Source organism: Amia ocellicauda, unplaced genomic scaffold (assembly GCF_036373705.1).
Source record: "Amia ocellicauda isolate fAmiCal2 unplaced genomic scaffold, fAmiCal2.hap1 HAP1_SCAFFOLD_38, whole genome shotgun sequence".
NCBI classification, from domain to species: domain Eukaryota; kingdom Metazoa; phylum Chordata; class Actinopteri; order Amiiformes; family Amiidae; genus Amia; species Amia ocellicauda.
The window spans coordinates 869,659-896,671 of NW_027102952.1; the positions used below are offsets into that span (position 1 = coordinate 869,659).

Sequence of the window (27,013 nt, forward strand, 5' to 3'; positions counted from 1 at the left end):
GGGTATTGACGGAACTTCCAGCAAAAAATAAAAAATAAATAAATAGAAAAATGGAGGGAAAAATATCAGTGCAGGACACGGTGTTGAAAGTAGCCGGGTACATGTACAATTCTTCAATTATATCTCCTCCAGACTGAATGAGAGTATTAAGAGCTACGCTGAAGTTACCCAGGAGATGTTAAAAGCTTGCAGCACCTGGTATTTCCAGGAGGTCACCCATCCAATTACTGACCAGGCCCTGCCCAGTTTTTCTTCCGAGATCTGACGAGATCTTGTGTCTTCAGGACGGTGTGGCCTCAAGCCAAGAGGCCTGGCTGCATGATGTCTCTTAAAGGCTGGCGGATATTGACGGAACTTCCAGAAAAAATAATAAAGAAAAAGAAAAATGGAGGGAAAAATATCAGTGCAGCAATGGGTGTTGAAAGTAGCCGGGTACGTGTACAATACTTCAATTATATCTCCTCCAGACAGAAAGAGAGTATTAAGAGCTACGATAAACTTACCCAGCAGACGTAAAAAGCTTGCAGCACCTGGTATTTCCAGGAGGTCTCCCATCCAAGTACTGATCAGGCCCTGCCCCATTCAGTTTCCGAGATCTTACGAGATCGGACGCGTTCAGGACGGTGTGGCCGCAAGCCGAGACGCCTGGCTGCATGATGTCTCTTAAAGGCTGGCGGGTATTGACGAAACTGCCAGCAAAAAAAAAAAAAAAAAATGGACGGAAAAATATCAGTGCAGCAAAGGGTGTTGACAGTAGCTGGGTACGTGTACAATACTTCAATTATATCTCTTCCAGACAGATAGAGAGTATTAAGAGCTACGATAAAGTTACCCAGGAGACGTAAAAGCTTGCAGCACCAGGTATTTCCAGGAGGTCTCACATTCAAGTACTGACCAGGTCCTGCCCCGTTTAGCTTCCGAGATCTGACGAGATCAGGCGCGTTCAGGATGGTGTGGCCGCAAGCCGAGACGCCTGGCTGCATGATGTTTCTTAAAGGCTGGCGGGTATTGACGGAACTGCCAGCAAATAAAAAAAAGAAAAATAGAGGGAAAAATACCAGTGCAGCAAAGGCTGTTGAAAGTAGCCGGGTACGTGTACAATTCCTCAATTATAACACCTCCAGACAGATAGAGAGTATTAAGAGCTACGATGAAGTTACCCAGGAGACGTAAAAAGCTTGCAGCACCAGGTATTTCCTGGAGGTCTCCCATCCAAGTACTGATCAGGCCCTGCCCCGTTTAGCTTCCGAGATCTGACGAGATCAGGCGCGTTCAGGACAATGTGGCCGCAAGCCAAGAGGACTGGCTGCATGATGTCTCTTAAAGGCTGGCGGATATTGACGGAACTTCCAGAAAAATTAATAAAGAAAAAGAAAAATGGAGGGAAAAATATCAGTGCAGCAATGGGTGTTGAAAGTAGCCGGGTACGTGTACAATACTTCAATTATATCTCCTCCAGACAGAAAGAGAGTATTAAGAGCTACGATGAAGTTACCCAGGAGACGTAAAAGGCTTGCAGCACCTGTTATTTCTCGGAGATCTCCCATCCAAGTACTGACCAGGCCCTGCCCCGTTTAGCTTCCGAGATCTGACGACATCTGGCGCATTCAGGACGGTGTGGCCGCAAGCCGAGAGGCCTGGCTGCATGATGTCTCTTAAAGGTTGGCGGGTATTGACGGAACTTCCAGCAAAAAAAAAAAAAAAAAAAGAAAAATGGATGGAAAAATATCAGTGCAGCAAAGGGTGTTGACAGTAGCTGGATACGTGTACAATACTTCAATTATATCTCCTCCAGACAGAGAGAGAGTATTAAGAGCTACTATAAAGTTACCCAGGAGACGTAAAAGCTTGCAGCACTAGGTATTTCCAGGAGGTCTCTCATTCATGTACTGACCAGGTCCTGCCCCGTTTAGCTTCCGAGATCTGACGAGATCGGGCGCGTTCAGGATGGTGTGGCCGCAAGCCGAGATGCCTGGCTGCATGATGTCTCTTAAAGGCTGGCGGGTATTGACGGAACTGCCAGCAAATAAATAAAAGAAAAATAGAGGGAAAAATACCAGTGCAGCAAAGGCTGTTGAAAGTAGCCGGGTACGTGTACAATTCCTCAATTATAACACCTCCAGACAGATAGAGAGTATTAAGAGCTACGATGAAGTTACCCAGGAGACGTAAAAAGCTTGCAGCACCAGGTATTTCCTGGAGGTCTCCCATCCAAGTACTGATCAGGTCCTGCCCCGTTTAGCTTCCGAGATCTGACGAGATCTGGCGCGTTCAGGACAATGTGGCCGCAAGCCAAGAGGCCTGGCTGCATGATGTCTCTTAAAGGCTGGCGGGTATTGACGGAACTTCCAGCAAAAAAAAAAAAAAAAAAAAGAAAAATGGAGGGAAAAATATCAGTGCAGCTAAGGCTGTTGAAAGTAGCCGGGTACGTGTACAACTCTTCAATTATATCTCCTCCAGACAGAAAGAGAGAATTAAGAGCTACGATGAAGTTACCCAGGAGACGTAAAAAGTTTGCAGCACCTCGTATTTCCAGAAGGTCACCCATAAAAGTACTGACCAGGCCCTGCCCCGTTTAAATTCTGAGATCTGACGAGATCGGGCGCGTTCAGGACGGTGTGGCCGCAAGCCGAGAGGCCTGGCTGCATGATGTCTCTTAATGGCTGGCGGGTATTGACAGAACTTCCAGCAAAAAAAAAAACAAAAAAAAAAAAGAAAAAGAAAAATGGAGGGAAAAATATCAGTGCAGTAATGGGTTTTGAAAGTAGCCGGGTACGTGTACAATTCTTCAATTATATCTCCTCCGGACAGAAAGAGAGTATTAAGAGCTACGATGAAGTTACCCAGGAGACGTAAAAAGCTTGCAGCACCTGGCATTTCTAGGAGGTCACCCATCCAAGTACTGACCAGGCCCTGCCCCGTTTAAATTCCAAGATCTGATGAGATCGGGGGCGTTCAGGACGGTGTGGCTGCAAGCCAAGAGGCCTGGCTGCATGATGTCTCTTAATGGTTGGCGGGTTTTGACGGAACATCCAACAAATAAAAAAAAAGAGAAATGGTGGTAAAAATACCAGTGCAGCAAAGGCTGTTGAAAGTAGCCGGGTACGTGTACAATTCCTCAATTATAACACCTCCAGACAGATAGAGAGTATTAAGAGCTACGATGAAGTTACCCAGGAGACGTAAAAAGCTTGCAGCACCTGGTATTTCCAGGAGGACACCCATCCAAGTACTGACCAGGCCCTGCCCCACTCAGTTTCCGAGATCTTACGAGATCGGACGCGTTCAGGACGGTGTGGCCGCAAGCCGAGATGCCTGGCTGCATGATGTCTCTTAAAGGCTGGCGGGTATTGACGGAACTGCCAGCAATAAAAAAAAGAGAAATGGAGGGAGAAATACCAGTGCAGCAAAGGGTGTTGAAAGTAGCCGGGTACGTGTACAATACTTGAATTATATCTCCTCCAGACAGAAAGAGAGTATTAAGAGCTACGATGAAGTTACCCAGGAGACGTAAAAGCTTGCAGCACCAGGTATTTCCAGGAGGTCTCACATTCAAGTACTGACCAGGTCCTGCCCCGTTTAGCTTCCGAGATCTGACGAGATCGGGCGCGTTCAGGATGGTGTGGCCGCAAGCCGAGACGCCTGGCTGCATGATGTCTCTTAAAGGCTGGCGGGTATTGACGGAACTGCCAGCAAAAAAAAAAAAGAAAAATAGAGGGAAAAATACCAGTGCAGCAAAGGCTGATGAAAGTAGCCGGGTACGTGTACAATTCCTCAATTATAACACCTCCAGACAGATAGAGAGTATTAAGAGCTACGATGAAGTTTCCCAGGAGACGTAAAAAGCTTGCAGCACCAGGTATTTCCTGGAGGTCTCCCATCCAAGTACTGATCAGGCCCTGCCCCGTTTAGCTTCCGAGATCTAACGAGATCAGGCGCGTTCAGGACAAAGTGGCCGCAAGCCAAGAGGCCTGGCTGCATGATGTCTCTTAAAGGCTGGCGGGTATTGACGGAACTTCCAGCAAAAAAAAAAAAAAAAAAAAAAAAGAAAAATGGAGGGAAAAATATCAGTGCAGCAAAGGCTGTTGAAAGTAGCCGGGTATGTGTACAATTCTTCAATTATATCTCCTCCAGACAGAAAGAGAGAATTAAGAGCTACGATGAAGTTACCCAGGAGACGTAAAAAGTTTGCAGCACCTCGTATTTCCAGAAGGTCACCCATAAAAGTACTGACCAGGCCCTGCCCCGTTTAAATTCCGAGATCTGACGAGATCGGGCGCGTTCAGGACGGTGTGGCCGCAAGCCGAGAGGCCTGGCTGCATGATGTCTCTTAATGGCTGGCGGGTATTGACGGAACTTCCAGCAAAAAAATAAAATAAAAAGAAAAATGGAGGGAAAAATATCAGTGCAGCAAAGGGTGTTGAAAGTAGCCTAGTACGTGTACAATTCTTCAATTATATCTCCTCCAGACAGAAAGAGATTATTAAGAGCTACGATGAAGTTACCCAGGAGACGTAAAAGGCTTGCAGCACCTGGTATTTCTCGGAGATCTCCCATCTAAGTACTGACCAGGCCCTGCCCCGTTTAGCTTCTGAGATCTGACGAGATCTGGCGCATTCAGGACGGTGTGGCCGCAAGCCGAGAGGCCTGGCTGCATGATGTCTCTTAAAGGTTGGCGGGTATTGACGGAACTTCCAGCAAAAAAAAAAAAAAAAAAAGAAAAATGGATGGAAAAATATCAGTGCAGCAAAGGGTGTTGACAGTAGCTGGATACGTGTACAATACTTCAATTATATCTCCTCCAGACAGAGAGAGAGTATTAAGAGCTACGATGAAGTTACCCAGGAGACGTAAAAAGTTTGCAGCACCTCGTATTTCCAGAAGGTCACCCATAAAAGTACTGACCAGGCCCTGCCCCGTTTAAATTCTGAGATCTGACGAGATCGGGCGCGTTCAGGACGGTGTGGCCGCAAGCCGAGAGGCCTGGCTGCATGATGTCTCTTAATGGCTGGCGGGTATTGACAGAACTTCCAGCAAAAAAAAAAACAAAAAAAAAAAAGAAAAAGAAAAATGGAGGGAAAAATATCAGTGCAGTAATGGGTTTTGAAAGTAGCCGGGTACGTGTACAATTCTTCAATTATATCTCCTCCGGACAGAAAGAGAGTATTAAGAGCTACGATGAAGTTACCCAGGAGACGTAAAAAGCTTGCAGCACCTGGCATTTCTAGGAGGTCACCCATCCAAGTACTGACCAGGCCCTGCCCCGTTTAAATTCCAAGATCTGATGAGATCGGGGGCGTTCAGGACGGTGTGGCTGCAAGCCAAGAGGCCTGGCTGCATGATGTCTCTTAATGGTTGGCGGGTTTTGACGGAACATCCAACAAATAAAAAAAAAGAGAAATGGTGGTAAAAATACCAGTGCAGCAAAGGCTGTTGAAAGTAGCCGGGTACGTGTACAATTCCTCAATTATAACACCTCCAGACAGATAGAGAGTATTAAGAGCTACGATGAAGTTACCCAGGAGACGTAAAAAGCTTGCAGCACCTGGTATTTCCAGGAGGACACCCATCCAAGTACTGACCAGGCCCTGCCCCACTCAGTTTCCGAGATCTTACGAGATCGGACGCGTTCAGGACGGTGTGGCCGCAAGCCGAGATGCCTGGCTGCATGATGTCTCTTAAAGGCTGGCGGGTATTGACGGAACTGCCAGCAATAAAAAAAAGAGAAATGGAGGGAGAAATACCAGTGCAGCAAAGGGTGTTGAAAGTAGCCGGGTACGTGTACAATACTTGAATTATATCTCCTCCAGACAGAAAGAGAGTATTAAGAGCTACGATGAAGTTACCCAGGAGACGTAAAAGCTTGCAGCACCAGGTATTTCCAGGAGGTCTCACATTCAAGTACTGACCAGGTCCTGCCCCGTTTAGCTTCCGAGATCTGACGAGATCGGGCGCGTTCAGGATGGTGTGGCCGCAAGCCGAGACGCCTGGCTGCATGATGTCTCTTAAAGGCTGGCGGGTATTGACGGAACTGCCAGCAAAAAAAAAAAAGAAAAATAGAGGGAAAAATACCAGTGCAGCAAAGGCTGATGAAAGTAGCCGGGTACGTGTACAATTCCTCAATTATAACACCTCCAGACAGATAGAGAGTATTAAGAGCTACGATGAAGTTACCCAGGAGACGTAAAAGGCTTGCAGCACCTGGTATTTCTAGGAGGTCTCCCATCCAAGTACTGACCAGGCCCTGCCCCGTTTAGCTTCCGAGATCTGACGAGATCGGGCGCATTCAGGACGGTGTGGCCGCAAGCCGAGAGGCCTGGCTGCATTATGTCTCTTAAAGGTTGGCGGGTATTGACGGAACTTCCAGCAAAAAAAAAAAAAAAAAAGAAAAATGGATGGAAAAATATCAGTGCAGCAAAGGGTGTTGACAGTAGCTGGGTACGTGTACAATACTTCAATTATATCTCCTCCAGACAGATAGAGAGTATTAAGAGCTACGATAAAGTTACCCAGGAGACGTAAAAGCTTGCAGCACTAGGTATTTCCAGGAGGTCTCACATTCATGTACTGACCAGGTCCTGCCCCGTTTAGCTTCCGAGATCTGACGAGATCGGGCGCGTTCAGGATGGTGTGGCCGCAAGCCGAGATGCCTGGCTGCATGATGTCTCTTAAAGGCTGGCGGGTATTGACGGAACTGCCAGCAAAAAAAAAAAAGAAAAATAGAGGGAAATATACCAGTGCAGCAAAGGGTGTTGAAAGTAGCCGGGTACGTGTACAATTCTTCAATTATATCTCCTGGAGACAGAAAGAGAGTATTAAGAGCTACGATGAAGTTCCCCAGGAGACGTAAAAAGCTTGCAGCACCTGGTATTTCTAGGAGGTCTCCCATCCAAGTACTGACGAGCCCTTGCCCCGTTTAGCTTCCGAGATCTGATGAGATTGGGCGCGTTCAGGACGGTGTGGCCGCAAGCCAAGAGGCCTGGCTGCATGATGTCTCTTAAAGGCTGACGGGTATTGACGGAACTTCCAGCAAAAAAAAAATGGATAAAGAAAAATGGAGGGAAAAATATCAGTGCAGCAATGGGTGTTGAAAGTAGCCGGGTACGTTTACAATACTTCAATTATATCTCCTCCAGACAGAAAGAGAGTATTAAGAGCTACGATGAACTCACCTAAAGGATTATTAGGAACACCATACTAATACTGTGTTTGACCCCCTTTCGCCTTCAGAACTGCTTTAATTCTACGTGGCATTGCTTCAACAAGGTGCTGAAAGCATTCTTTAGAAATGTTGGCCCATATTGATAGGATAGCATCTTGCAGTTGATGGAGATTTGTGGGATGCACATCCAGGGCACGAAGCTCCCGTTCCACCACATCCCAAAGATGCTCCATTGGGTTGAGATCTGGTGACTGTGGGGGCCAGTTTAGTACAGTGAACTCATTGTCATGTTCAAGAAACCAATTTGAAATGATTCGACCTTTGTGACATGGTGCATTATCCTGCTGGAAGTAGCCATCAGAGGATGGGTACATGGTGGTCAAAAAGGGATGGACATGGTCAGAAACAATGCTCAGGTAGGCCGTAGCATTTAAACGATGCCCAATTGGTACTAAGGGGCCTAAAGTGTGCCAAGAAGACATCCCCCACACCATTACACCACCACCACCAGCCTGCACAGTGGTAACAAGACATGATGGATCCATGTTCTCATTCTGTTTTAGCCAAATTCTGACTCTACCATCTGAATGTCTCACCTCTTTTTCCTATTTGTAGTGGAGATGAGTGGTACCCGGTGGGGTCTTCTGCTGTTGTAGCCCATCCGCCTCAAGGTTGTACGTGTTGTGGCTTCACAAATGCTTTGCTGCATACCTCGTTTGTAACGAGTGGTTATTTCAGTCAAAGTTGCTCTTCTATCAGCTTGAATCAGTCGGCCCATTATCCTCTGACCTCTAGCATCAACAAGGCATTTTCGCCCACAGGACTGCCGCATACTGGATGTTTTTCCCTTTTCACACCATTCTTTGTAAACCCTAGAAATGGTTGTGCGTGAAAATCCCAGTAACTGAGCAGATTGTGAAATACTCAGACCGGCCCGTCTGGCACCAACAACCATGCCACGCTCAAAATTGCTTAAATCACCTTTCATTCCCATTCAGACATTCAGTTTGGAGTTCAGGAGATTGTCTTGACCAGGACCACACCCCTAAATGCATTGAAGCAACTGCCATGTGATTGGTTGATTAGATAATTGCATTAATGAGAAATTGAACAGGTGTTCCTAATAATCCTTTAGGTGAGTGTATATGTATGTATGTGTATGTATGTCCAATTGCTTTGACAATAAAAATGAAATGAATTGAGAGAGAGAGAGAGAGAGAGAGAGAGAGAGAGGAATATGAGCTCCTAAAAAACATTTGTTTTTATACATAAGCGGATTTAATTTGTGATTTACAAATGAATATATAGCACTATAAACATACACAGAAGACATGGAATAGAAATTCAGAAGAAAAAGTATTCAAAAAATAATAATTTTAAGAGAAACACAAAAAGAAGAAAGCAGAGAGACAGTTCAGGAAGAAAAGTCAGAAAAGAAAAGCTGAAGACAAGAATTGGAGGTAAGAGACAAATAATTAAACAAAAAAATATGTATTAATAAAATAAATAAGCATTCTCAGTAGTTGACTCAGCCAATGAAAATGCAGAGCTCCGATTTGAATAGAGTGACAGTAGGAGAGAGCCCAACTGCCACTGAGACTGATAGAAATCAATCGAACAGCAGTCTGACTGCAGAGCTGCCTTTTGAAATCCGATACCCTGAAGACATTCGCTCTGCACAGGCTAAGAAGGACTACAAACAAGCTGTGATGAGAGCATCTCCTGAGACCCTCATCCTAGACTACACCGGTAAAGGAGAAAACAGGGTCAAGAACAATCTACTGTTCTACACCGCCTTTCACAAAACTCTGTGCCAGACATACCCCAATAACAACAAGAGGGGCATTAGCAGAGGCAGGCAGATCTCAGTGCTGGTAGAGAAAGACACAGACAGTGTGATGCTCACTTTTAATGTATACCACAACGGGACCATCATGGTGCAGGGCAGCGAGAGCAGCCTGGACCAATTAGCTCTCGGCTTCCACACCTCAAAGCAGCAGACTGAGGTAGAGAAACAAGAGCCAGAGCCGGCCACCCTGCAGTCTGCCCCCAGCCACACGGAGCCAGACAGTGCCCCATCTCCCACAGACTGCCCCCCTGTCTCCCCAAAACTCTCCAGCAACATTAAAACACTAAAGGAATGCCTATCAGTGCTGGAGCTGGAGTTTGCGGAGTTCAGGGAGCAGACCTTGAGCACCCTGGCCCAGACCTCCTTGTGTGATCAGCTCCGGGATGAGATGCACAGACTAAAGATGCAGCACAAGGCTGAGATCCATGAGCTGAGAGCAGCAGTGAGAGACCTGGAGGAGCAGAGCCAAACCCTGAGGACGGAGCTGCGCAGAGCGAGGGAGGAGCTGACCTGGACACCCCAGCACAGCTAGCTGAGGAGCCTGCAGAGCCAGCTGGAGGAGCTAAGAGAGGAGCTACACATCACTGGAGCACAGAGACTGCACTGCACTGACCCCACAACACCTCCAACCCCTGACGCACCCACTGATCCACCCACACTCCCCACCACTCCTGACACACCCACTATCACCAGACCTGCCACTAATACACAACCCCCTGAAACGCCACTCCCCCAAAACACACCCGCTGCCCCCACCACTCCCGACGCAAACCCGGAGTGGCAGGTCAACGCAGAGGTGGTCATTCTGAGCGAATCCAATGGGAAGTTCCTGGTTGAGAGGCGCCTCTTCCCTGGGCGAAAAGTGAAAAAGCTTTGGTGCTCCACAGCACAGAGAGCCCTGGAGCTGCTCTCCAAGAGGAGGCTTTGCCAAGTCAAACACATCCTCATCCACACCGGCACTAACGACCTGAGTGCCCGTAGGGGCGATGTGGCCTCAGCCCTGAGACAGGTAGCAATGAAAGCCACAGAGGAATTCCCAACTGCCAAAATTTCCATCTCCACACTGCTGCCCCGCACAGACGTGCCCCTGCACATCATCCAGGCCATCAACGCAGAAGTGTCCCGAAGATGTGCCCTCCTCCCCAACGTCCACCTGGCACACCACTGAGACATCCAGCCACATCACCTGTATGACCACGTCCACCTCAACAAGACGGGTGTGAGGATCATCTCAAAGGTCCTCAAGGACACAACCCTGGGCCGAAACCCCACACACCCCCACCTCGAGACCAGGAGCAAACCCCCCAGCCCCCGGCCACATCCCCAGCCACCGGCTCCACCCCAGCCCCAGCCCCTGAGACCCCGCGGCCCCATTCCCCACCCCCCCATCCCCAGAGGGCCCGTCCAGCACAGCAGAGCGGACAGCCGGGGACCAGCACAGCCACACAGCCACGCAGCAGCGGCTTCCAGAGCCTGGAGGCCCGATGCTGCCCAGCTGGCCCAGATAAGGCAACTACTCAGTGTCATCTGTACCACACTGCTGAGTTAACTGAGCCTCAACACACATATATATGGTTGTGGAGATGGAGAGTAAGAAAAAATGTGATTTAATTATTCTGATATTTTGATGCAAAGATAAAATCTTTGAGTGATTATTATGTATATCCATATATAATTATTAATAGTAATATAATATCAGTTGTAGACCACAAATTAAACTTTCTTATGTAGAAGAGACAAGTATAATAAAATATATTAACATGTCCTTTAAAATAAGCAGTTGGAATATGCAGGGTTTACGCTCCTCAACTTTTGGAATGAAGAGCACAGGCCCTGAACTGATCAACACTGTAAATAGTTCAGATGTTTTCATTCTTGTAGAGACTTGGTGCTGTGCAGATATGTCTATACACTGGATGGATACAATGGATACAGGGAGCTGATTGTGCCCTCCTATAAAAAACCCAAAGTCAGGTGTGGCAGGGCCTCGTGGGGGATTATCGTGTGGTACAGGGAGGAGCTCCGAGCAGCCCTATGCCCAGTACAGAGAGGAGACACACACCTGTGGATGAAAATCAGAAAAGACACCCTACAAAATAACACAGATATATACCTATGTGCAATTTATATGCCACCCGCAGACTCCCCCTACTATAATGAGGAAGGCTTTCATGAGCTTCAAAACGAAATCTGCCACTTCCAGACCCTGGGCTCTGTACTGCTGTGTGGCGATCTCAATGCCAGGACTGGCAGAGAGATGGACTACATCAATACAGAGGGGAACACACACCTGTTCGGAGACTCCCCGCTGTGCCACACACACACCTCCACACTGACACAGCCACGACAGCGTGGTAAACAAGAGCAGGAAGCAGGTAGTGCGCCTATGTAAAAGCCTGGGTCTATATATCATCAATGGCAGGACCAGGGGGTACTCTCTGGGGAGATTCACATACTGCTCGGCTCTGGGCAGCAGTGTGGTGGACTACGGCATAACTGACCTGGACCCACAAGCCAACAATGCGTTTATAGTCAGACAACAATCTCCACTATCAGACCACAGCCAAATAACACTTTACCTAAAAAGATCAGCGCAGCCACAAGTCAGAGCCAAACTTCCCACAAAACTGGTCTCCCTGCCACCCAGTTAGAGATGGTCAGAGCCCAGCACAGAGAACTACACAAGAGCCCTGAATAGTGATGAGATTGAAAACATGTTAGACAGATATCAATCCTCACACTATCAAATAAACCAAAACGGAATAAACTCAGCCACCAAAACACTGAATGAAATATTTGAGAGACTGGCTTTAAAATCAAACATTAAAACAATTAAAAACCAAAATATGAAATCGTCTAAAAGAAAAAAAGAACAGTGGTGTGACCAGGAGTGTGAAACTTCTAGGAAACACCTGAGACATCTCTCCAACACTAAACACAGAGAGCCCGACAACCAGGAGGCTCGCCTCAGCTACTGCCAGGCCCTGCGGCACTACAAGCAACTCCTCAGTAAGAAAAAAGACCACTATATGGGCAGAATAAATACCCCAAAAACAAAAAATGAAATACCAATTCAAAATGGAGAAATCTGGAAAACACACTTTGAAAAACTTTACCAAAATGTTGAAAACAATCCAAAGCCAGAACAGGTTAAAATATTAAAAAACCTAAATAAATTGGAAGAAATCATTAAGAATAACCAAAATCCCTTAGATAACCCATTTACAATACAGGAACTAAAACATCAACTCAAAATCCTCAAACCCAGGAAAGCCAGCGACCCCGACAGCATCAGCCCTGAGATGCTGAAGCACAGCAGCCCGCAGCTGCAGGAGGCTCTGCTCAAACTCTTTAACCTGGTGCTGAGAGCCGGGTGTTTCCCTGAGGTCGGGAATCAAGGATTGATCACCCCGATTTTTAAAAGTGGAGACAAATTATACCCCAATAACTACTGGGGCAGCTGTGTGAGCAGTAACCTGGGGAAGGTGTTCTGCAGTATCATCAACGCCCAGATACTGGCCTTCCTTACCAAGCACAGTGTCCTGAATAAGAGTCAGATTGGCTTCCTACCAAAACACAGCACAACCGATCATATTTACACTCTACACACCCTCATAAATAAATATACCCAAAACAATAAAGGAAAAATATTTGCCTGTTTTGTAGACTTTAGAAAGGCATTTGACTCAATCTGGCACAAGGGATTATTTTATAAACTTCTACAGAGTGGTGTAGGGGGTAAAGTTTATGACATCATTAAATCAATGTATTCTGAAAACAAATGCGGAGTTCAAATTGGCAACTCAAGAACAGAGTTCTTCACTCAGGGGCGGGGAGTGAGACAGGGCTGCAGTCTGAGTCCAACACTGTTCAACATCTACATCATCGAGTTGGCCACAGTGTTGGAGCAGTCTGACGCCCGCAGCCTAACTCTCCATGACACAGAGATCAAGTTCCTGCTCTACGCAGACGACCTGGTGCTGCTGTCGCCCACAGAGCAGGGGCTTCAGCAGAACCTGGCGCTGCTAGAGCAGTACTGTCAGAAATGGGCCCTGGCAGTCAATCTGGACAAGACCAGAGTTATGGTTTTCCAGAAAAAAGCCCCATCTCAGGGAAACAGGTACCGCTTCACTCTGGGCAGCACTGGATTAGAGCACTGCACCAGATACAACTACCTTGGCCTGACCATCAGTGCGTCAGGGAGCTTCAGCCTGGCTATAAACGCATTAAAAGACAAGGCACGCCGGGCATTTTATGCCATAAAGACACAATTTGGGAAAACAACAATACCAATAACTATTTGGATTAAAATATTAAACTCCATCATCCAACCAATCCTGCTATATGGGAGCGAAGTGTGGGGTCCCCTCATGAACCTCAATAACAACAATTGGGACAAAAGCCCCATGGAAATATTCCACCTAGAATTTAATAAAAACATCTTACACGTACACAGAAACGCCCCCACGGCTCTGAGGCTCACAGAGCCCGAACACACAATGACCAAAACAACAACAATTGGGAAAATTGACATGTACCTGAAAAGCAAATACACAAAAGATTAGAGACACGAATTAGAATTACAAAACAAATTGGAATGCTACCGGGCCCTGAATAGAAACATTACATTGGCTGAATACTTAAAAATCCAAAATATAAAAGAGAGACAAAATCTAACTAAATACAGGCTCAGTGACCACAGCCTCGCCATTGAAAAAGGCCGCTACAGAAAATTCTGGGTTGCCAGAGAAGAGCGGCTGTGCAGCCAGTGTGACCTAGGGGAGGTCGAAACACAGGCGCATTTCCTGCTGTCCTGCCCTAAATACACAAAAATCAGGGAGACATACTTTAAAATATTAAAAATGCATATCCCTGAGTTCAGCATGATCCCCGATTGCTGCAAACTCCCCGTCCTGCTGGGAGAGGAGGAGCGCACTGCCTTCTTAGCAGCGCAATATGTATCCACCTGCCACAGCCTGCGAGACAGTGTGTAGACACCAGCCTGTGGCACTCCATTTGCAAAACGAAATAAAAACAGTGATTTTTCTGATGTCATGACACAAATTTTGATACAAACAACAAATATGGTTTATATCCTACTTAATTTTATTTCAATGTGTACTATATTTGTTCCACTGAATCTTGTATTGCAATGTTTTGTCTTGATTGATAGAACATTTGTATCTGCTTTGGCAATATTGTGATAGATCATGCCAATAAAGCACCTTTGAATTGAATTGAAATGAATTGACAGACAGACAGACACACGCACACACACACACACACACACACACAAACACACACACAGAGCCAGCCAGCCAGACAGCCAGCCAGCTCAGCCATGACATCACGAGCCTCTCTCAGCTGACTGCTATGACATCACAGAGCACGTACATTCCGTTGCTTGCCGTCTGTCAACCACTCAGTCACTGCCAGCCAGACTGGCTGGCTGGCTGGATGGGGGGGCTGCTTGCTGCGGCTGCGTATCTTAGCAAGCTAATTTGCCTGACCGGCCTTCCTACTCCTATGCCCAAATGCCCACCTAAGCCCGATCTGCTGTTCACCTGGATCACAGCTCCGCCCCAACAAGGCAGATCCTCCCAAAAATGGTACAAACTGATCCACGTTCCCCTCCACGGAAAGCTTTAGCCCAAAATAAGGGACACATTCTGTAACAACATAACGAATGCCCACCCAACCTGTGACAAAACTGAGAAAAAAGAAAAACGCTCAGTCCTCCTGGTGGAGGGACACACAGCCACCCTGGCTGCCCAATATGTCAGCGCCTACCACAGCCTGAGGGACACAGTGACACACGAGCACCGGCTGTAAATATAATGTAAATACTCGTTTGTAATGCATGTCATTGTATTTCAAAAAGGAATCTGGAAATAGTAAACCTATTTTCTTTATTTGAATGTATTAAAGATCACATTTTATTACATTTTCTTTTTCTGTACTTCATTACATTATATTGAGATTCATAATTCTATTATTTATTTTCCGTAGGTATGTATGTATGTATTATTGTATGGAAGGAAAGTTAGAAATTATTTTCTCAAACCTGTTTTTCTCTCTTGTATACTTAAGAAAGATAAGGTCAAGCTAGAAGGTCAGGAGGCCATAAGGTAGTTTGATTTCTGTTTGTTATTTACGATGAGAACCTTGGAGACAATGTCAAACGGTATGACCTACGTGCCTGTTCCTTAAAACCATGTGTAGATCTATGAACTCTGTTCTATAATGAAATACGTTCTGCTTAGTTAGCCTTTAAGATAACATAGTAATGATTTTCTAGCATGTATGTATGTATGTATGTATGTCCAATTGCTTTGACAATACAAATGAATTGAATTGAGAGGGAGAGAGAGAGAGAGAGAGAGAGAGAGAGAGAGAGAGACAGACAGACAGACAGACTGACAAACACAAACAGACACACACACACACACACACACACACAGACACACACACAGCCAGCCAGCCAGCCAGCCAGCCAGCTCAGCGATGACATCACAAGCCTCTCTCAGCTGACTGCTATGACATCACAGAGCATGAACATTCCGTTGCTTGCCGTCTGTCAACCACTCAGTCACTGCCAGCCAGACTGGCTGGCTGGCTGGATGGGGGGGCTGCTTGCTGCTGCTGTGTACCTTAGCAAGCTTATTTGCTTGACCGGCCTTCCTACTCCTCTGCCCACATGCCCACCTATGCCCGATCTGCTGTTCACCTGGATCACAGCTCCGCCCCAACAAGGCAGATCCTCCCAAAAATGGTACAAACTGATCCACGTTCCCCTCCACAGAAAGCTTTAGCCCAAAATAAGGGACACATTCTGCCCAATATGTCAGCGCCAACCACAGCCTGAGGGACACAGTGACACACGAGCACCGGCTGTAAATATAATGTAAATACTCGTTTGTAATGCATGTCATTGTATTTCAAAAAAGGAATCTGGAAATGGTATACCTATTTTCTTTATTTGTATGTATTAAAGATCACATTTTATTACATTTTCTTTTTCTGTACTTCATTACATCTTATTGTGATTCATAATTCTATTATTTATTTTCCGTGTATATGTATGTATGTATGTATTGTGACAAACCAAGGGGCAGGGTCATACATGGCAGATATGTCAGGCCAGGTCTGCTGCAAGGTGTGTACTCTAGGGTAGAATACCGACCCTAGGCAACTACACTCCCCAGAAACCCTCAGGCAGCCATTCTAGCACCTAATGTGGTCACTTGGTGTTACTTCCTCAATTATTCACCAGGTATATAAGGCGGGCCTGAGAGAGAGAGAAGTGAGAGACAATAGGGTGAGTTATCTGGAAAACAGAGGTAGCTCATAAGGAGAAAGCCAAGACTTATTTATTCCAGACTTTGTTTAAAATAGAATGATTATGTAAGATTAGTTACAACTCCAGTGTGAGTTAGGTTTTGTTTTCAGATTTGTTTTGTTTGAAGTAAACATACAGGCACAGCCCTGTATTTGCAACCTCCTCCCTGGGTCATGACTGGTTTTTACTCCTAAGAAGATCACAGAGAAGACCCGCTCATGTGTACAGCCAAGGCGTTTTGTCACATTTGGTGTAGAATGCGGGCAGCACCTCATGAAACCCAGACTGGCTGAGTGAATTTTTTTATCCAAAAAAAAAAAAACTACAGGCTGTAATAGCCCAACAGGAAGCGACCAGGGTGCAGCAGGTGGCTCACCAGGATGCTATGCGGATGCATCAGGAAGCACTGCAGGTCCAGCATGATAAAAATAAAATGTTTAGAGAAGAGCAGGAAAAGGTGACTAAAGAGCTGAAAGAGAGTGTTGAAGCACTTGCAACCAGGATTGGGCCACAGGGGGCTGCAACCCATTCCACTCCCCGCACCAATCACTTTCTGCAGAAAATGACAAAACAGGACGATGTTGAGGCCTTCCATATGACCTTTGAGAGGACAGCGGAGAGAGGGATGGCCAAAAGATTCCTGGGCAGGGCTTGTGGCACCTTATCTGGCAGGGGATGCACAGAAAGCGTACTTTGATCTGGAGCTGAAGGACGCCCAGGACTATGATAAATTGAAAGCGGAGATAATGACCCGATTGGGCGTGACCACCGCAGTGAGGGCACATCGGTTTCAGCAGTGGGCCTACCAACCAGGACAACCAATCCGAACGCAGATGTTTGATCTGATCCATCTGGCCAGGAAATGGCTACAGCCAGAGGTCCATTCATCAGCCGAGGTGGTGGAGGCCATAGTCCTTGACAACTACCAACGCTGTTTGCCCAAGGACGTTCGACGCTGGGTTGGCCAGAATGAGGTGCTGTCCGCTGACACCTTGGTGGCCATTGTAGAGCGGTTCTATACAGCCGGAGCAGCAGAGCATGTACCGGAGGTTAAAAACTCGTTCCCCAGGCCATGACGAACCAGCGGACCGGGTAAGATGGTTCCAAAGTACTCTGGGAAACATGACGCGCTGGGTTGGAAGAAAAGAGCAAGACTGGGGGGGGCAAAGGTGGGGCCTAAAGCCGAGACTAAGGGTTATAGGGGGTCACCATCACAACCAATTGTCTGCTACAATTGTGACAAAGTAGGACATATTGCGGCCCACTGCCCAGGTAGAGAGGAACCAATGCAATGTAATGTGTGTGATATGGGGAAAGAGAAACCGGTATTTTATGCCTGCCCTGTTGGGACGGATGTTTTCATAGGCGGAGTACCTAATCCAAAACACATGTGTACAGTGATAGTCGATGAGAAAGAAGTGGCTGCTCTACTCGACTCTGGCAGTATGGTTACACTGGTCACAGAAAAATTAGTAGCGACCAACAAGCTGGATAGACATCAGGAGCTCAGTATCACATGCACACATGGTGACACACGCCCCTATCCCACAGCCCTTGTAAACATACAGACAGAGGCCGGGAAACTAGATTACGAAGTCGGTGTGGTACCCAACATGCCATATGATGTGATACTGGGACGATATTTTCCTAATTTTGGAAAACTAGATAGAAAACATAGTAAATTGGAAATGCACACTGAAAACTGTAAGCCAGAAGTTGCCTCGATCCCACAACTAGAGCTAAAAGTAGACCTGGTTCCAGTTGAGTCGACAGTGAAGGTTTTGGTTGGGGAAAATTAAACTGAAAACATAGGGGTGGAATGTAGTGACGTAGATGACCCTATGGAGGGTGAGGAACCCAGCACTAGCAGGGTGGGTGAGAATCCATTCATAGAGACCCCTGAAGCTGACAATGTAGAAGTGTCAGTGTTAGAGGGACTCCCCACTGATTTTGGCAGCGCACAGGTGCGAGATCTCACTCTACACTATGCTAAAGAAAATGTGAAGGTAGTAAATGGGACCCCTATGACTACTGCAGACCCGCCAACAGCTTATCCTTATTTTATGGTAAAAAATGACCTATTGTACCGTGTAAATAAGATAGGGGTGGACATTGTGGAGCAATTGCTAGTTCCCACCCCATTCAGACGAACAGTTCTCAATCTGGCACATGGGCATATCCTGGGGGGACATCTGGGGATGGACAAAACCAAGGATAGACTCCTGAGGAGGTTTTACTGGCCAGGCGTACATGCAGACGTGACAGAACATTGTAGCTCATGTCCTGAATGTCAACTACATGCTCCTAAACCAGCCTTCAGAAGCCCACTGGTCCCTTTGCCCATCATAGAGACCCCCTTTGCTAGGATAGCTATGGATGTGGTGGGACCTCTCCCGAAATCAGCCAGAGGGCATCAGTATATACTGGTTATTTTGGATTATGCCACCAGGTACCCAGAAGCCATTCCACTGCGGACCATGGCTTCAAAAGGTATTGCAAAAGAGCTAATGTTGATGTGTAGTAGGGTGGGGATACCGAGGGAGATATTAACAGATCAGGGCACACCCTTTATGTCTAAGGTTATGACCGATCTGTGTAAATTGTTGCAGGTTAAGCAGTTGAGAACATCAGTCTACCACCCACAAACAGATGGGTTGGTTGAGAGATTTAATAGGACCCTGAAGTCCATGCTAAGAAAGGTAATCGATAAGGATGGGAAAAATTGGGAATTCATGCTGCCCTACTTGATGTCTGCCATTAGGGAAGTCCCACAGGCTTCCCTGGGCTTTTCGCCTTTTGAACTGTTATATGGGAGGCACCCCAGGGGGATATTAGACATAGCCCGTGAAACGTGGGAACACGAGTCCACTCCTTTCCGGAGTGTAGTCGAGCACATCAATGCTATGCAAGAGAGAATAGCCACAGTCACTCCCATTGTGAGAGAGCACCTAAGGCAGGCACAGGAACACCAACAATTCGCCTATAATCGTCAGGCTACACTGAGGGTGTTCCAGCCTGGTGATAGGGTGTTGGTGTTGGTTCCCACTGTAGAATGTAAATTTCTGGCTACGTGGATGGGACCTTATGAGATTATAGAGCGAATACGGGAAGTGAACTATAAGGTTCAGCAACCCGGCCGCCGACCCCCAGAACAAATATATCATGTCAACTTAATAAAAGCCTGGAAGGACAGGGAAGTGTTGATGTTGACTTACCCCCCTCAGCCACTAGGGACACCGAAGGTGAATATTGCAGCTGCCTTGTCACCTGACCAGTTGAAGGAGGTGAACGACTTGATAATACGTAATAGGGAAGTTTTCTCAGGCATACCGGGGCGTACCCATTTAGTCTCTCACAACATTGTGTCTCTCCCAGGAAAGAAGGTAAATATGAGGCCTTACAGGGTACCAGAAGCTCGCAGGAACACTATTAGAAATGAGGTTAAGGAAATGCTGGAGGCAGGGGTTATTGAAGAATCCCACAGTGAGTGGTCCAGCCCTATAGTCATGGTTTCCAAACCTGATGGCTCCTGGAGATTCTGTAATGATTTTAGAAAGGTTAATGAAATTTCAAAGTTTGATGCATACCCAATGCCCCGAGTAGATGAATTGTTAGAGAATATTGGGAATGCTCGCTATATTTCAACTATTGACTTAGCCAAGGGCTACTGGCAGATTCCCTTGACCCCGGGTGCCAAAGAAAAAACAGCCTTTGCAACCCCAGATGGTCTGTTTCACTACACAGTGATGCCCTTTGGCCTGCATGGTGCTCCTGCCACCTTTCAAAGGTTGATGGACCACATACTTAGACCACACAGGACGTATGCGGCAGCATATTTAGATGATGTGGTCATTCACAGTCCAGATTGGGAATCACATTTGTCTCAGCTCCAAGCGGTATTGGATTCAATACATGCAGCAGGCCTGATGGCTAATCCAACCAAATGCAATTTGGGGTTGGAAGAGGCCAAATACTTGGGCTATACAGTAGGGAGGGGTATGGTGAAACCCCAAATATCCAAGGTTGAAGCCATAAACTCTTGGCCTAGGCCTGTCAATAAAAAGCAGGTTAGGGCATTTTTAGGGTTAACTGGGTATTACCGGAGGTTTATTCCCAACTATGCTACCTTAGCGGCCCCTCTGACTGATATGACTAAGGCTACAGAACCCAATATGGTTAGATGGGGTGATACAGCAAACCGGGCTTTCCGGAGCCTACAGGAGGCGCTCTGCCGCAACCCCGTTTTAATGGTACCTGACTTTCAGAAAGAATTTATAGTCCAGACGGACGCCTCTGAGGTGGGGATCGGAGTGGTTTTGTCCCAAAGAATGGGTGATCACGAACACCCGGTGTTGTTCCTTAGCAGAAAGTTGGAATCCAATGAAATAAATTATTTGGTAGTTGAAGAAGAATGTTTGGCAGTGAAGTGGGCTTTGGACAGTCTTCGATACTATTTGTTGGGCAGGCACTTCACCCTGATCACTGACCATGCCCCCCTCACTTGGATGCATCGTTCGAAAGACAGGAATGCCCGTGTGATGAGGTGGTTTTTGAGTCTCCAACATTTTCATTTCACCCTGCAGCACAGGCCAGGGAAGGCCATGGGGAATGTTGATGGGCTGTCCCGGGTGCATGCTTTTTTGCGGCTGTCGCTCGACCTATGGGGTCGCAGCTGGGGGGGAGGATGTGGGACAAACCAAGGGGCAGGGTCATACATGGCAGATATGTCAGGCCAGGTCTGCTGCAAGGTCTGCACTCTAGGGAAGAAAACCGACCCTAGACAACTACACTCCCCAGAAACCCTCAGGCAGCCTAATGTGGTCACTTGGTGCTACTTCCTCAATTATTCACCAAGTATATAAGGCGGAAAGATAGAGTCAAGCTAGAAGGTCAGGCCAGAAGCTAGTTTGATTTCTGTTTGTTATTTACGATGAGAACCTTGGAAACAATGTCAAACGGTATGACCTACGTGCCTGTTCCCTAAAACCATGTGTAGACCTATGGACTCTGTTCTATAATGATATATGTTCTGCTTAGTTAGCCTTTAAGATAACATAGTAATGACTTTCTAGCATGTATGCATGTATGTATGTATGTCCAATTGCCTTGACAATACAAATGAATTGAATTGAGAGGGAGAGAGAGAGAGAGAGAGAGAGAGAGAGAGAGAGAGAGAGAGAGAGACAGACAGACTGAAAAACAGACAAACAGACACACACACACACACACAGACATACACACACACACACAGAGCCAGCCAGCCAGCCAGCTCAGCGATGACATCACGAGCCTCTCTCAGCTGACTGCTATGACATCACAGAGCACGTACATTCCGTTGCTTGCCGTCTGACAACCACTCAGTCACCGCCAGCCAGACTGGCTGGCTGGCTGGATGTGGGGGATGCTTGCTGCTGCTGCGTACCTTAGCAAGCTTATTTGCTTGACCGGCCTTCCAACTCCTCTGCCCACATGCCCACCTATGCCCGATCTGCTGTTCACCTGGTCACAGCTCCGCCCCAACAAGGCAGATTCTCCCAAAAATGGTACAAACTGATCCACGTTCCCCTCCACGGAAAGCTTTAGCCCAAAATAAGGGACAAATTCTGTAACAACATAATGGATGCCCACCCAACCTGTGACAAAACTGAGAAAAAAGAAAAACGCCAGTCCTCCTGGGGGAGGGACACACAGCCACCCTGGCTGCCCAATATGTCAGCGCCTACCACAGCCTGAGGGACACAGTGACACACGAGCACCGGCTGTAAATATAATGTAAATACTTGTTTGTTATGCATGTCATTGTATTTCAAAAAAGGAATCTGGAAATAGTAAACCTATTTTCTTTATTTGTATGTATTAAAGATCACATTTTTTTACATTTTAATTTTCTGTACTTCATTACATCTTATTGTGATTCATAATTCTATTATTTATTTTCCGTGTAGATGTATGTATGTATGTATGTATGTATGTATGTATGTATGTATATGTATGTATGTCCAATTGCTTTGACAATACAAATGAATTGAATTGAGAGGGAGAGAGAGAAAGAGAGAGAGAGAGAGAGAGAGAGAGAGAGAGAGAGAGAGAGAGAGAGAGAGAGAGAGAGAGAGAGAGAGAGAGGAATATGAGCTCCTAAAAAACATTTGTTTTTATACATAAGCGGATTTAATTTGTCATTTACAAATGAATATATAGCACTATAAACATACACAGAAGACATGGAATGGAAATTCAGAAGAAAAAGTATTCAAAAAATAATAATTTTAAGAGAAACACAAAAAGAAGAAAGCAGAGAGACAGTTCAGGAAGAAAAGTCAGAAAAGAAATGCTGAAGACAAGAATTGGAGGTAAGACCTTTCACCTATAGAGACAAATAATTAAACATAAAAATATGTATTAATAAAATAAATAAGCATTCTCAGTAGTTGACTCAGCCAATGAAAATGCAGAGCTCCAATTTGAATAGAGTGACAGTAGGAGAGAGCCCAACTGCCACTGAGACTGATACAAATCTATCGAACAGCAGTCTGACTGCAGAGCTGCCTTTTGAAATCCGATACCCTGAAGACATTCGCTCTGCACAGGCTAAGAAGGACTACAAACAAGCTGTGATGAGAGCATCTCCTGAGACCCTCATCCTAGACTACACCGGTAAAGGAGAAAACAGGGTCAAGAACAATCTACTGTTCTACACTCAGTACCCCACCGCCTTTCACAAAACCCTGTGCCAGACATACCCCAATAACAACAAGAGGGGCATTAGCAGAGGCAGGCAGATCTCAGTGCTGGTAGAGAAAGACACAGACAGTGTGATGCTCACTTTTAATGTATACCACAACGGGACCATCATGGTGCAGGACAGCGAGAGCAGCCTGGACCAATTATCTCTCGGCTTCCACACCTCAAAGCAGCAGACTGAGGTAGAGAAACAAGAGCCAGAGCCGGCCACCCTGCAGTCTGCCCCCAGCCACACGGAGCCAGACAGTGCCCCATCTCCCACAGACTGCCCCCCTGTCTCCCCAAAACTCTCCAGCAACATTAAAACACTAAAGGAATGCCTATCAGTGCTGGAGCTGAAGTTTGCGGAGTTCAGGGACTAAAGATGCACCACAAGGCTGAGATCCATAAGCTGAGAGCAGCAGTGAGAGACCAGGAGGAGCAGAGCCAAACCCTGAGGACGGAGCTGCACAGAGCGAGGGAGGAGCTGACCAGGACACCCCAGCACAGCCAGCTGAGGAGCCTGCAGAGCCAGCTGGAGAAGCTAAGAGAGGAGCACAGAGACTGCACTGCACTGACCCCACAACACCTACAACCCCTGACGCACCCACTGACGCACCCACTGATCCACCCACACTCCCCACCACTCCTGACACCCCCACTATCACCAGACCTGCCACTAATACACAAACCCCTGAAACGCCACTCCCCTAAAACACACCCGCTGCCCCCACCACTCCCGACGCAAAACCCGGAGTGGCAGGTCAACACAGAGGTGGTCATTCTGAGCGACTCCAATGGGAAGTTCCTGGATGAGAGGCGCCTCTTCCCTGGGCGAAAAGTGAAAAAGCTTTGGTGCCCGACAGCACAGAGAGCCCTGGAGCTGCTCTCCAAGAGGAGGCTGTGCCAGGTCAAACACATCCTCATCCACACCGGCACTAACGACCTGAGTGCCCGCAGGGGCGATGTGGCCTCAGCCCTGAGACAGGTGGCAAAGAAAGCCACAGAGGAATTCCAAACTGCCAAAATCACCATCTCCACACTGCTGCCCCGCACAGACGTGCCCCTGCACATCATCCAGGCCATCAACGCAGAAGTATCCCGAAGATGTGCCCTCCTCCCCAACGTCCACCTGGCACACCACTGAGACATCCAGCCACATCACCTGTATGACCACGTCCACCTCAACAAGACGGGTGTGAGGAAGGTCCGTTTTTAGTGTTTCTCTGAACACATCCAAGCTTACCTAGGCGCTACATATTATTTTCAATTAGCCGTAATTCTGATCTGTATTTTGGCTTGTTAATAGAAGTTATTGAAGTTGGACTCCTAATTCAAAATAACCAATATGTATCTCAACGTAATTTACTGACAGACATCACTCTTTATCACTTTCACTTTTGAAGGAACTGCTTTGTATTCTGTGTATTGTTTTATTGTAGTGCTGCTTCCTTTCTTGGCCAGGTTTTACTTGCAAAAGTGATTTTATTCTCAATGTAAGCTCAAAGTCAAATAGTTTAAATAAGAAAACAATGTATTGAAATGAGAACATCATGAACCTGTGTAATTGTGCTGAAGGACAAGCACTGAAAGCAGAGAGAATTTTGTGTTTGGCATTGAATAGCCTTAAAGAAAACTATGCCGTTTTTGGAAACTTTCATATTTAAGTTGAATGTAGGCAAAAACATTCCAGTCACTCTGAAGAGAGAATACAGTTTACTGTTCGAATAAGTAGCCCCTGAATTGAAGATAAAAATCAAAAGTGCTGTTCGTAATTAGTTTACACTTTTACATCAGATGTCTTGTTTTTGCGTTCCAAATTGAGGAGTTGTGGCATATAATGTAAATGAAGTTACTTCACTAGTAGTGCGATTTCTACGTTGTGTATGTGTGTTTGTATATATGAACTCATACATTTTTTAAAGATTGTATTTGGAAAACAAATTCAGGTATAGCACGTGTCCCCCTTTTGAATGGGTTCTATATATAACATTTTAAAACGAATGGTTCTGTGTAGAACGCTATGTTTGGGGGTTCTTCATGTAACCCCTTTGAAGGGGTTCTACATAGAACCATAAAGGGATCCACCAGAGCGATTACTCGAGGAACCCTTTATGGTTCTGTGCAGAACAATTTCTTCTAAGAGTGTGGAGTGTCGCCACACAATTTCTCTCAGAGGGCTTTTGACCAATGGCAATCCAATCCTGAATGACGTCACCACTATCCTGTTGTACTTTATGGGAGAGATGTATTAAGTAGTTTATAATGAGAAGAATAACAATAATCACCTGTTTTTCATAGGTTTTGTATCCATGGTCTCCTTCATATTAGGAAAGGAAGTTGATCCATAGCCTACTCAGAGACAACTGAGAGTTGGTCTCTGAGCAGCAGCACAAAGGGGTCGAGTCTCTCAATGTCCGTGTGTTGGAGATATTCCACCATATTGGTCCCAGCCTTTAAAACAATGTTAAAGAAGATGTTAAAGATATTGTAGAAATATATTGCAGAAGAGCAGAACTACAATCACACTTTTTCAATGCTATTGCTGTTTTCTACCTCCCTGGTGAGGTACCAATGCGGGAAGTTTGAGAGAGTATTTCTAAAATGTGTATGATCCAATACACACAGTTATTTAAAAAGCTGACGTCTTGTACATGCTCACCAGAACCAAGCCTAATTAAATAACACATTTAATATTAAATAAGTACATGTGCAGTAGCCACTTGGACAATTACAGATCCCCAGGTCAAAACACAACAGAAAGACATGGAAGATCGTATTTTCAAATCACATCTGTGGCCCCCATAACTGTAATTTGGTATTAGTGGGTCAAAGGATTTATTTGGTTCAAGTGATAATAAGATCATATTTTGAAATGAAACACTACAGGATGTCATATTTAAAATGACTGTGAGTACCTTTCTTTAGTGACGGTTCTGAGGGGGGCAGGGATTAGTTGAGTGTGCTAATTGGAGCTGTGAAGTGTGCAGAGAAAATACAAATGTTTTCTTTTAATATGAAAACAAAGAACTTTTTTTTAACACCGACCTGGGATTGTGTTTCTTTCCAAGTTTCCTTATTGTTTCTGAGAAGAGACTGTTCACTTGCAAAGTGAACTGGACCCGTGTGACTCGCAGGTAAGGAGAGCCCGTGTTGAACTAAGATGGCTACAGTGAGTTTTCCTGGACAAAGCTCGGGCAAAGGATAGCGCAGAGTGCACCTGCACCTGAGATTGTGTTGAGAAGCTTTGTGATAAGAGCAGGTAAAGAGGGAAAAGAAACACAAGTATTTTCTTTGTTTGAAGAACACATTTTGTTTTAACTGAAACGGGACTACAACTTTTGAAAGGGAAATAGTTGCTAGTGCACTGTATTTTTATTGAGTTTATTAGAAGAAAAAAGCTTATATTTTGGACAGAACGAACTCGTTTGGCATGCAACTAGCAGCAAACGATGTGAAGCAAACAAAACAGTTAGCAAGTTAGCAAGTTAGCAAGTTACAGTCTGTCCTAGGTCCGGGGGTGCTTATGGTTGTTTATGGGTTCCCTTACCTTAGCCAGTGTCATGTACGGGTGTCCGTACCTTACTGGAGTGTTTGTTTTTATTATAATATATATACATAAAATAATATATAATAATGTAATATTTCAGATAAATCGTCACAGTGAGTGACACCAGCATTATTGGTTTTTTGAGAAATAAAAAAACAGAATGTAGAGAAGAAAATGTTGGAAGGAAGTTGGGAGAAAGACTGGTCTCCGAAGGAGCACCGGGACTGGTGGAAGCAACAACAACCAGATAAGACAGAGAAAGGAATTGTGATATTGTGTCAGGTTGGTGAGAATCAAGAAAAGAAAATAACAGAAATGGAAGATCATCATAAACAGTAATGTGAATTGAGAGAAGAAGTTGTGAAAAATACGATAGAATTAATAGAACTACAA

The 27,013-nt window shown here is 45.8% G+C and overlaps 1 non-coding gene and 20 pseudogenes across 1 annotated transcript; all 21 read right to left on the reverse strand.

The window, feature by feature from the left end:
• Positions 1 to 183: 183 nt before the first annotated feature.
• On the reverse strand, positions 184 to 302 carry LOC136734408 (uncharacterized; annotated as a pseudogene).
• A 216-nt stretch (positions 303 to 518) lies between these two features.
• On the reverse strand, positions 519 to 637 carry LOC136734374 (uncharacterized; annotated as a pseudogene).
• A 209-nt stretch (positions 638 to 846) lies between these two features.
• Positions 847 to 965, reverse strand: LOC136734226 (uncharacterized; annotated as a pseudogene).
• Positions 966 to 1,175: 210 nt separating this feature from the next.
• Positions 1,176 to 1,294, reverse strand: LOC136734198 (uncharacterized; annotated as a pseudogene).
• A 216-nt stretch (positions 1,295 to 1,510) lies between these two features.
• LOC136734472 (uncharacterized) lies at positions 1,511 to 1,629 on the reverse strand (annotated as a pseudogene).
• Positions 1,630 to 1,845: 216 nt separating this feature from the next.
• On the reverse strand, positions 1,846 to 1,964 carry LOC136734348 (uncharacterized; annotated as a pseudogene).
• Positions 1,965 to 2,174: 210 nt separating this feature from the next.
• Positions 2,175 to 2,293, reverse strand: LOC136734313 (uncharacterized; annotated as a pseudogene).
• Positions 2,294 to 2,511: 218 nt separating this feature from the next.
• On the reverse strand, positions 2,512 to 2,630 carry LOC136734413 (uncharacterized; annotated as a pseudogene).
• Positions 2,631 to 2,858: 228 nt separating this feature from the next.
• On the reverse strand, positions 2,859 to 2,977 carry LOC136734199 (uncharacterized; annotated as a pseudogene).
• Positions 2,978 to 3,188: 211 nt separating this feature from the next.
• On the reverse strand, positions 3,189 to 3,307 carry LOC136734353 (uncharacterized; annotated as a pseudogene).
• Positions 3,308 to 3,515: 208 nt separating this feature from the next.
• On the reverse strand, positions 3,516 to 3,634 carry LOC136734141 (uncharacterized; annotated as a pseudogene).
• A 210-nt stretch (positions 3,635 to 3,844) lies between these two features.
• LOC136734303 (uncharacterized) lies at positions 3,845 to 3,963 on the reverse strand (annotated as a pseudogene).
• Positions 3,964 to 4,185: 222 nt separating this feature from the next.
• On the reverse strand, positions 4,186 to 4,304 carry LOC136734333 (uncharacterized; annotated as a pseudogene).
• Positions 4,305 to 4,520: 216 nt separating this feature from the next.
• On the reverse strand, positions 4,521 to 4,639 carry LOC136734248 (uncharacterized; annotated as a pseudogene).
• Positions 4,640 to 4,856: 217 nt separating this feature from the next.
• On the reverse strand, positions 4,857 to 4,975 carry LOC136734414 (uncharacterized; annotated as a pseudogene).
• A 228-nt stretch (positions 4,976 to 5,203) lies between these two features.
• On the reverse strand, positions 5,204 to 5,322 carry LOC136734200 (uncharacterized; annotated as a pseudogene).
• Positions 5,323 to 5,533: 211 nt separating this feature from the next.
• Positions 5,534 to 5,652, reverse strand: LOC136734354 (uncharacterized; annotated as a pseudogene).
• A 208-nt stretch (positions 5,653 to 5,860) lies between these two features.
• On the reverse strand, positions 5,861 to 5,979 carry LOC136734142 (uncharacterized; annotated as a pseudogene).
• Positions 5,980 to 6,189: 210 nt separating this feature from the next.
• On the reverse strand, positions 6,190 to 6,308 carry LOC136734055 (5S ribosomal RNA). The gene has a single exon (XR_010810434.1). It is a non-coding gene; the product is annotated as a 5S ribosomal RNA (ribosomal RNA).
• A 215-nt stretch (positions 6,309 to 6,523) lies between these two features.
• On the reverse strand, positions 6,524 to 6,642 carry LOC136734368 (uncharacterized; annotated as a pseudogene).
• A 210-nt stretch (positions 6,643 to 6,852) lies between these two features.
• LOC136734429 (uncharacterized) lies at positions 6,853 to 6,971 on the reverse strand (annotated as a pseudogene).
• Positions 6,972 to 27,013: the final 20,042 nt, after the last annotated feature.